The 6812-nt window shown below is 33.2% G+C and overlaps 1 long non-coding RNA gene across 1 annotated transcript in view; it reads right to left on the reverse strand.

Annotated features, from left to right (window-relative positions):
- Positions 1-6610, reverse strand: part of LOC139976483 (uncharacterized) — an 11387-nt gene extending 4777 nt beyond the window's left edge. Inside the window, exons 1-5 of the long non-coding RNA XR_011796185.1 lie at positions 6515-6610; positions 3654-3742; positions 2360-2383; positions 1730-1747; positions 572-595 (exon numbers count right to left, since the gene is read on the reverse strand). This is a non-coding gene — a long non-coding RNA (uncharacterized lncRNA). The remainder of the gene's footprint in view (positions 1-571; positions 596-1729; positions 1748-2359; positions 2384-3653; positions 3743-6514) is intronic.
- Positions 6611-6812: the final 202 nt, after the last annotated feature.

The raw sequence follows: 6812 nt of genomic DNA on the forward strand, positions 1-6812 counted from the left end.
CGCGGTTTATGTTGTGATCACTGCAGGAACTGTATGCAGTGTGGGTTATGTCGCAATCTGCATTTGCGAATATGACGTCACGTTCTGTACTGTTCAAAAGTATACTTGAAATATCCATCCTACAAGATTAAAAAATCGTTTCTCTGTCAAACGCAACATTAGCGTTCTCATATTTTGAAAACATGTTTGGACTATAATTTATCGTATTTTGTATTTTAAGGTAACTTCTAAGGGCTACCAGACAATTCTTTAAGGACACTTATTTATATACTAATCAATATTTGGTTTATCGCTCGTAGAGAATATCTATACAAATATTACATTTGTCAAGGATTCAATATCTCTATTTTACACCACCTTTGAAGATGTGTAAACATTTTATCCAGGAAGGAAATTCACTTTCTAAATATATTATTGAGAAAGATAATATTTATATGCAAGACGTGAAATTTAATAAAATATTTCGCAATGTTTTTATATTATTTTGTTTCGAATAATCAAACCGTCTTCTTTCAAATGATAAACTTGAATAGCTTTACTAATAATAAAATTATTAAAAGACTTTACGCACTCAAGTCACAGAGTTTGTAGATGCCTGTCATAATCAAGAGGAAAAAATTAACCATAAAACCATAACAAATAATATTCGTTTGAAACATTTCTAAATTATATTAGATTAGACTTTGGAGGGTGGGGTAGATCGAGGAGAGGGGGGGGGGGGTAAGGAAGTAAACCATTTGATTGAAGCCTCCAACGTTTAAGTTTGCGAGACTTATATTAAAGGCAACATTCGAATTCGATATCCATAGCTTCTCCTGCACCACACCCCGCCACACACACAGAGCACAAGGTATTATTTAATATAAAAATGTGAACTGCACAACAACCCCGGCTCCATTCTGCAGAATTTCCCAATAGCATAGTGACTGAATTAATCAATTTGGTTATTACTCTTTGGCTATTTCTAATTAATAGCGACCTTGTGTTTAAAATTTAGTGCAAAGCTTCTGATTGGTTCGCAAACCTTTTAAATTCATATTGAATGAACTGGTAGGTAATTGGTATACTAGTGTAACAGATTACAGTATGCAGGCACGATATTTTCCAACGCGACAATGTCATATAGGTTGAGTCACACTTAACGTATGATAACTTTAGGCAAAATTTAAATCTTCATACGTTATAGAAAAGAAAAGAAAAAGTTAAGAGATAATATTTCTTGGCGCAAGCTATTGCAGATTTCACATTATTTAGTCTCATAAATTCTAATTCTCTGGTGGTCCCTTAAGGCTAGATTGATAATGACGTCGTGAAGAGCATGTCTGGAATTTTAAAGTGAAGCCATTGTTTTACAAATTCTAATAGCCAAACGAAAGCATGTTCTTTTAACCTTATACATAAACACCCTCTAGTGACATCCATCATAAATAGTTCGTGACAAGTTTTAAGTGCATTGTGGCATGTTATTTGAGTTGATGAAAGCCTTTTGTTTTCCTTTTGAGCTTTGTGTTACATCTGAGGAATTGACCTGATGATCTGTTAGACTTAGTAGACCAGTCACTTTAACTAATGATCCTCGTGTTTTTAAGAGGCATTTTTTTTATGAACAGTGCACAGAAATACAACATAGAGTGAGAGTGGAGCGTTTTAACGATTGTACTATCTGCCTAAAGGCATTCTAAGAAACAAAGAAAGCCACTACAAATACAATCAATTGATATTAACATACTGCATTCATCACGCAGGTCTGTAGACAGTTGAAAAAACAGGGAAAAGGGAATGGTTTGAAGTCACTGTAATACTGTTGAAAGGCTATACAACTATACAATCACATTGCTTATATAATTCAACAAAACCTACTGTTCATTATAAAATATACGCCATTAATTTTCACACAATGTAAAAATACTTGTGGAATTACAATGACGTAAAGAAATGATGAGCTGATATTGTGAATTCATACGGTTAGAGTGAAGAATACAAATAAGGAAAAATAGCTGTGGTGTTGGTAGATTTAGATAATATATGTAACGAATATAACGGTTACCGAGGTTATTACTATTAAAGTGGGTATCTACATATACGCTGTGTGAGAGCATTGCACATTTTTCAAGCACTTCTAAAAAAATCTACTTTTGAATATTTTTCATAAAAACGGCCAAAGCAGCACTTTTTCAATACATTTTTCTACTGTTCAAGAAAATGGCACTTTTAACTGTCATGATTTATTTCTCAACAAACGGATTTAGCAAGGAAAGGAAATGAAAAAGTGAACCATTTAGCCTTTTTTCCCTTCTCTTTTTAAAGATGGCTACTAAACTCATATAATGAATGAAAATATTGAAGATAATATACGCACTTTTCAGGCAGCTTAATGGGAACTCTGTAAGGATCAAGACAAAAGAGTGATACAGAATAATTGTAACAGTTCACATTTCAAATAGTTCATTCTCTACTTTCATGCTATCATGCATGTTATTATTTTTAATATTCTAAATACACAAAACTATATTAAGTTATACAAAAGTTTTAATATCAACTTAAAACAACTGCATGATCTGCTATCAATGGGTTTCTATAGAAGCCATTTTCCCGCGTTGGTATGCTCGTAATGATCAAAATGACCCCTGACCTTTGAACCTATGTAGGCACTAGATCCAATGACCGAGCACACACTAAGTGTTTGAAGTTAACCGATGGTGAAGGAGTAGTTCGCGAAACGACACTTCCCACCCCTTACGCCCCCCCCCCCCTTACGCATATACCGAAATGACAAACGGCCAAAACACATGAAGGATATCAGGTCAACCAAATGTTACATGATCAAATTAGGTCAAAAAGTCAATTTGAGCTCAGTGAGGCGAAATTTAGATCTAATGATAAACAATAATATCGATGGACTTCACATTTGATGTGAGCAAGGGCATATGATGTAGGGCATACGTTACTATGACAATATAGGTACAAAATCCTTGGTTATAGACGAGAAACGTTAATAAAAAAAACAGCTATTTGGTCATGACACGTACACCAAAATGACCGAAACCCTCAAACCCATCTACGATATTGGGGTATGAACGTTTACATAACAATAAAACGTCGAAGGCCACGAAAGTGAACAAGATCATCCACCATTCCCAACCCACCCTACCCCACACCTCCATTTTCACTTCCATCCCTCCATGTTCCGCCTGTCTCTGCCTCCACCCATCTCTCACCCTCTCGCTCTCTCTCTCCACCTTGTTTATGTCCTAGCACGCTTCCTTTCTCACAATATTTTAACATATGATTTTCGTATCCTGATTTCGACAAAATTGTGTGTATAGTATACAGTGTATAGTGGACGATCACCATATAATGTTATATCAAAGGAGCGTTTACCTTTTAAACTTTTAAGTATTGACGTTTCACTGACTTGTAACTTGGCAACAGAAATAATCAAACTAAACAACCATACGTGACCAAATACGGTATTTATGTAACCATAACATACATACGATGTGCAAATTGTAATCCATTAACCCTTGCGGGTTTCTCCTACAGTTGTGGTCGCTTAAGCTTCGTAAAAATAACTGTTGATTATTATTATTATTGTTATTAATATTATTATTATTATTATTGAGATTAATAGAGATGATTAAGTGAATACTTACTTAAGCATTCACTCGCATAGCAGCCAGTCAGTGTGATCCATAAGAACGCGTACAGTTTCATGATTGGTTTTGTCGAATAGTATGTCGACCTGTAGACCAATAATATATCAAAAGTGGAATCCGAAAAATGGATAAAGAGTCGGTACCAAGAAATTGGAAGGAGAAATGTCTAAAATTTAATTATAATTAATAAATTATTCTACTGATTTATCAATGCAGATCAAGCAATGGATATGAAAAACATTATCCACGTCATATTGAAACAAATATACATCAGGCATATTAATTTGTCAGGTAGAAAACCGCAAAATTTTACATAAAAGCAAAGAAGATATTACTAGTATGCAACAAGTGTTTGTAAAGACAGATAAGGAACGGTGAATCTGTATGTATTTGTGAGTGTGTACATGTAAGGGGAGGGGGGGGGGGGTCTCTGTGTGTGTCCATGTCTAAACCTGGACAAGTGGTGATATGGGACAAAAGAAATTCCTGTCACCAATTACCAAATAACAGCGACCAATAGTCATGGGTTGTATAGATAGAGAGTTGTAGAAGAAAGGTAAATGACATCGCTTGTATAGCTAATCCAATAGAAAAAAGTTTTGGTGTTTTTATGTGAATCGGGGGGGGGGGGGTCGTTTGTATATGTGTGGCGAGGACGTGAGCTGGTGGTGGTGGCAGGTTGAGATGGTCACATCATTCAAATTTAATGGGGACATAGATGGATGATCTTTCATGGGCAAAACATCGATAGGAGGGCACACTTGACACAGTGTTTTAATTTTAGTATATTCTACGATGATTTTAATCCGCCAAGTAAATGATTTTCCGAAAGGTAGGAAGAAGAGATATTCGGGTGCCATTTCATTGAATTCACTAGAAATAATAATAAATATGACGTTTGGTAATATATGCTAAATTGTTTGTTGTATATGTGTGGTGGGAAATTTGAGAGCACCTAAAACCACACTGCAATTGGAGAACCTCGTGTAAATTGTTAATCACTGATCAGTGAATGGTTAAATTCACTGAACGAAAGATCTTAATAGCTGCTGTTCTATCTAAATATCTACTGTGTTGGTGGTGTTTGTTTGCGCAATCAGTCTCACCTAATACGATGTTGCTTACAGTAAAAATACTAAACTATTGGAGACCGTCCTTAAGTTAAATGGATTCTGATATTATGGAACAATACAGATGATTTATTTACAAACTTGAAAACAGCTGGTGTAACTTCAATCAACCCGTGTAGTATTCACATAGAGGTATCTGACGAACAGATGGATGCAGCTGTATACCGATTTCGCTTATGTCAGTAAGCCTTTTAGTACCTACTTCAAACATTCTTGTCTCAAGAATTGAATGTTAAAAGGTTTTGTTGCAGTTTATTACACATTTCATTTTACCTTATTGGTTAAGACTATCTTATACCACCTGTTAGCCTAACAATACTACACAAATTTAGGTTTAATGAGTAATCATTACCATGGATGGTTGTTGCTGTTCATATAGTGGAATGTAATGTTTCTCTCATCACCTCTACGTTACCACCCAACCCCCCCCCCCCACCCTCTCTCCACTCTCTATGTCTCTCTCTGATTAAAACTTAAATTCAAAATAATTTTTTTAAATGATTGAAAAAATTATAACTTTGATGATTGTTAATATGTCGGTTTCATGCATCATTATTATTACTATAACCAACTATTTAGAATTCATAAGGTTGAATAATTACTACTTTGATGATTGTTAATATATCGGTTTCATGCATCATTCCTATTACTATAACCAACTATTTAGAATTCATAAGATTGAATAATTACAACTTTGATGATTGTTAATATATCGGTTTCATGCATCATTATTATTACTATAGCCTACACTCTCTATGTCTCTCTCCGATTAAAAATTAAATTCAAAAATAATTTAAAATTATTTAATACATTATTCTTATTAATATAGTCTACTATTTAGAATTCATAACATTCACTAATTATAACTTTAATGATTGTTAATATGTCGGTTTCATGCATCATTCCTATTACTGTAGCCAACTATTTAGAATTTATAAGATTCAGTAATTATAACCTAGATGATTGTTTATATATCGGTTTAATGCATATTTCTTATTACTATATTGCCAACTATTTAGAATTCATAAGATTCACTAATTATAACTTTAATGATTGTTAACATGTCGGTTTAATGCATCATTCCTATTACTAGCCTACTATTTAGACTGGAATATTTTCGTATTATTGAGAAAAAAAACGTGTTTCAAGTTTGAACTCAAAATGTCAAAATCTTATTATTCTTTTGTTGATATTTGTACTGTCAGTATTTGAAAGTTTAATTATAATAACTATGTATGCCAAATCAGCGAGAATATTACAGTGTCATGTTAAAGCCATCTCTTCGATCTGCAATGTCAGTTAAATCTATAATCATAAAAGACAACACAGAAGAGGTGCTTTTCGTCTGTGTTATTTACTCAGAACAATTGTGCTTACGAAAATAGTGTCGTTTTTACAGTGGAATAATATTATTGGTATCTTGATATTATAAAAGTGATATTTAGCAAGTACATGAAGGCAAACGTTTGTAGTTGATATAAAAAAGTGAGTCGTTATATTGGCCATCGAAAATATTTATATCGATAAATAAGTGCATAATTTGTGTGTTTTGTTATACTGCCTATTTGTTTCTTCAAATTCTTGTTCAATTTTACAATTTAAGCAGGATCATTTCCCCTTTTCCTACTATATGGAATGAAAATATTGATTTATCAACTCCTCAAACTATTTAAAATCACCCTTTGTTCCCTAATTTTATTTAATCTTTATTTAAATTTTTAAACTTACCTCAAATATAAGGAGCTGTAATTTCTAGGTGAAGGAAAGTCACAATTTGCTTAATTCCAAGAGTATTACGCCGTAAGGTTTTGTAAGTTCTGTAACATATGCTTGTTCATTAATATATATCTACGATTACCAAATCTATTTATAACCTGTGTCGTCAGCTAAGCAAAGTTAGCACGTCAAATTAGATTGGCAAATAGCCCAATCATACGATTATGCAAATATGATTTGGAAAAAAAAACCTAATTTGTAATTGCATTACCATACAAAATATATAAAAAAATATTTGAATTAAGAACAC

The sequence above is a fragment of the Apostichopus japonicus genome, chromosome 11, assembly GCF_037975245.1.
Source record: "Apostichopus japonicus isolate 1M-3 chromosome 11, ASM3797524v1, whole genome shotgun sequence".
Taxonomy (NCBI): domain Eukaryota; kingdom Metazoa; phylum Echinodermata; class Holothuroidea; order Aspidochirotida; family Stichopodidae; genus Apostichopus; species Apostichopus japonicus.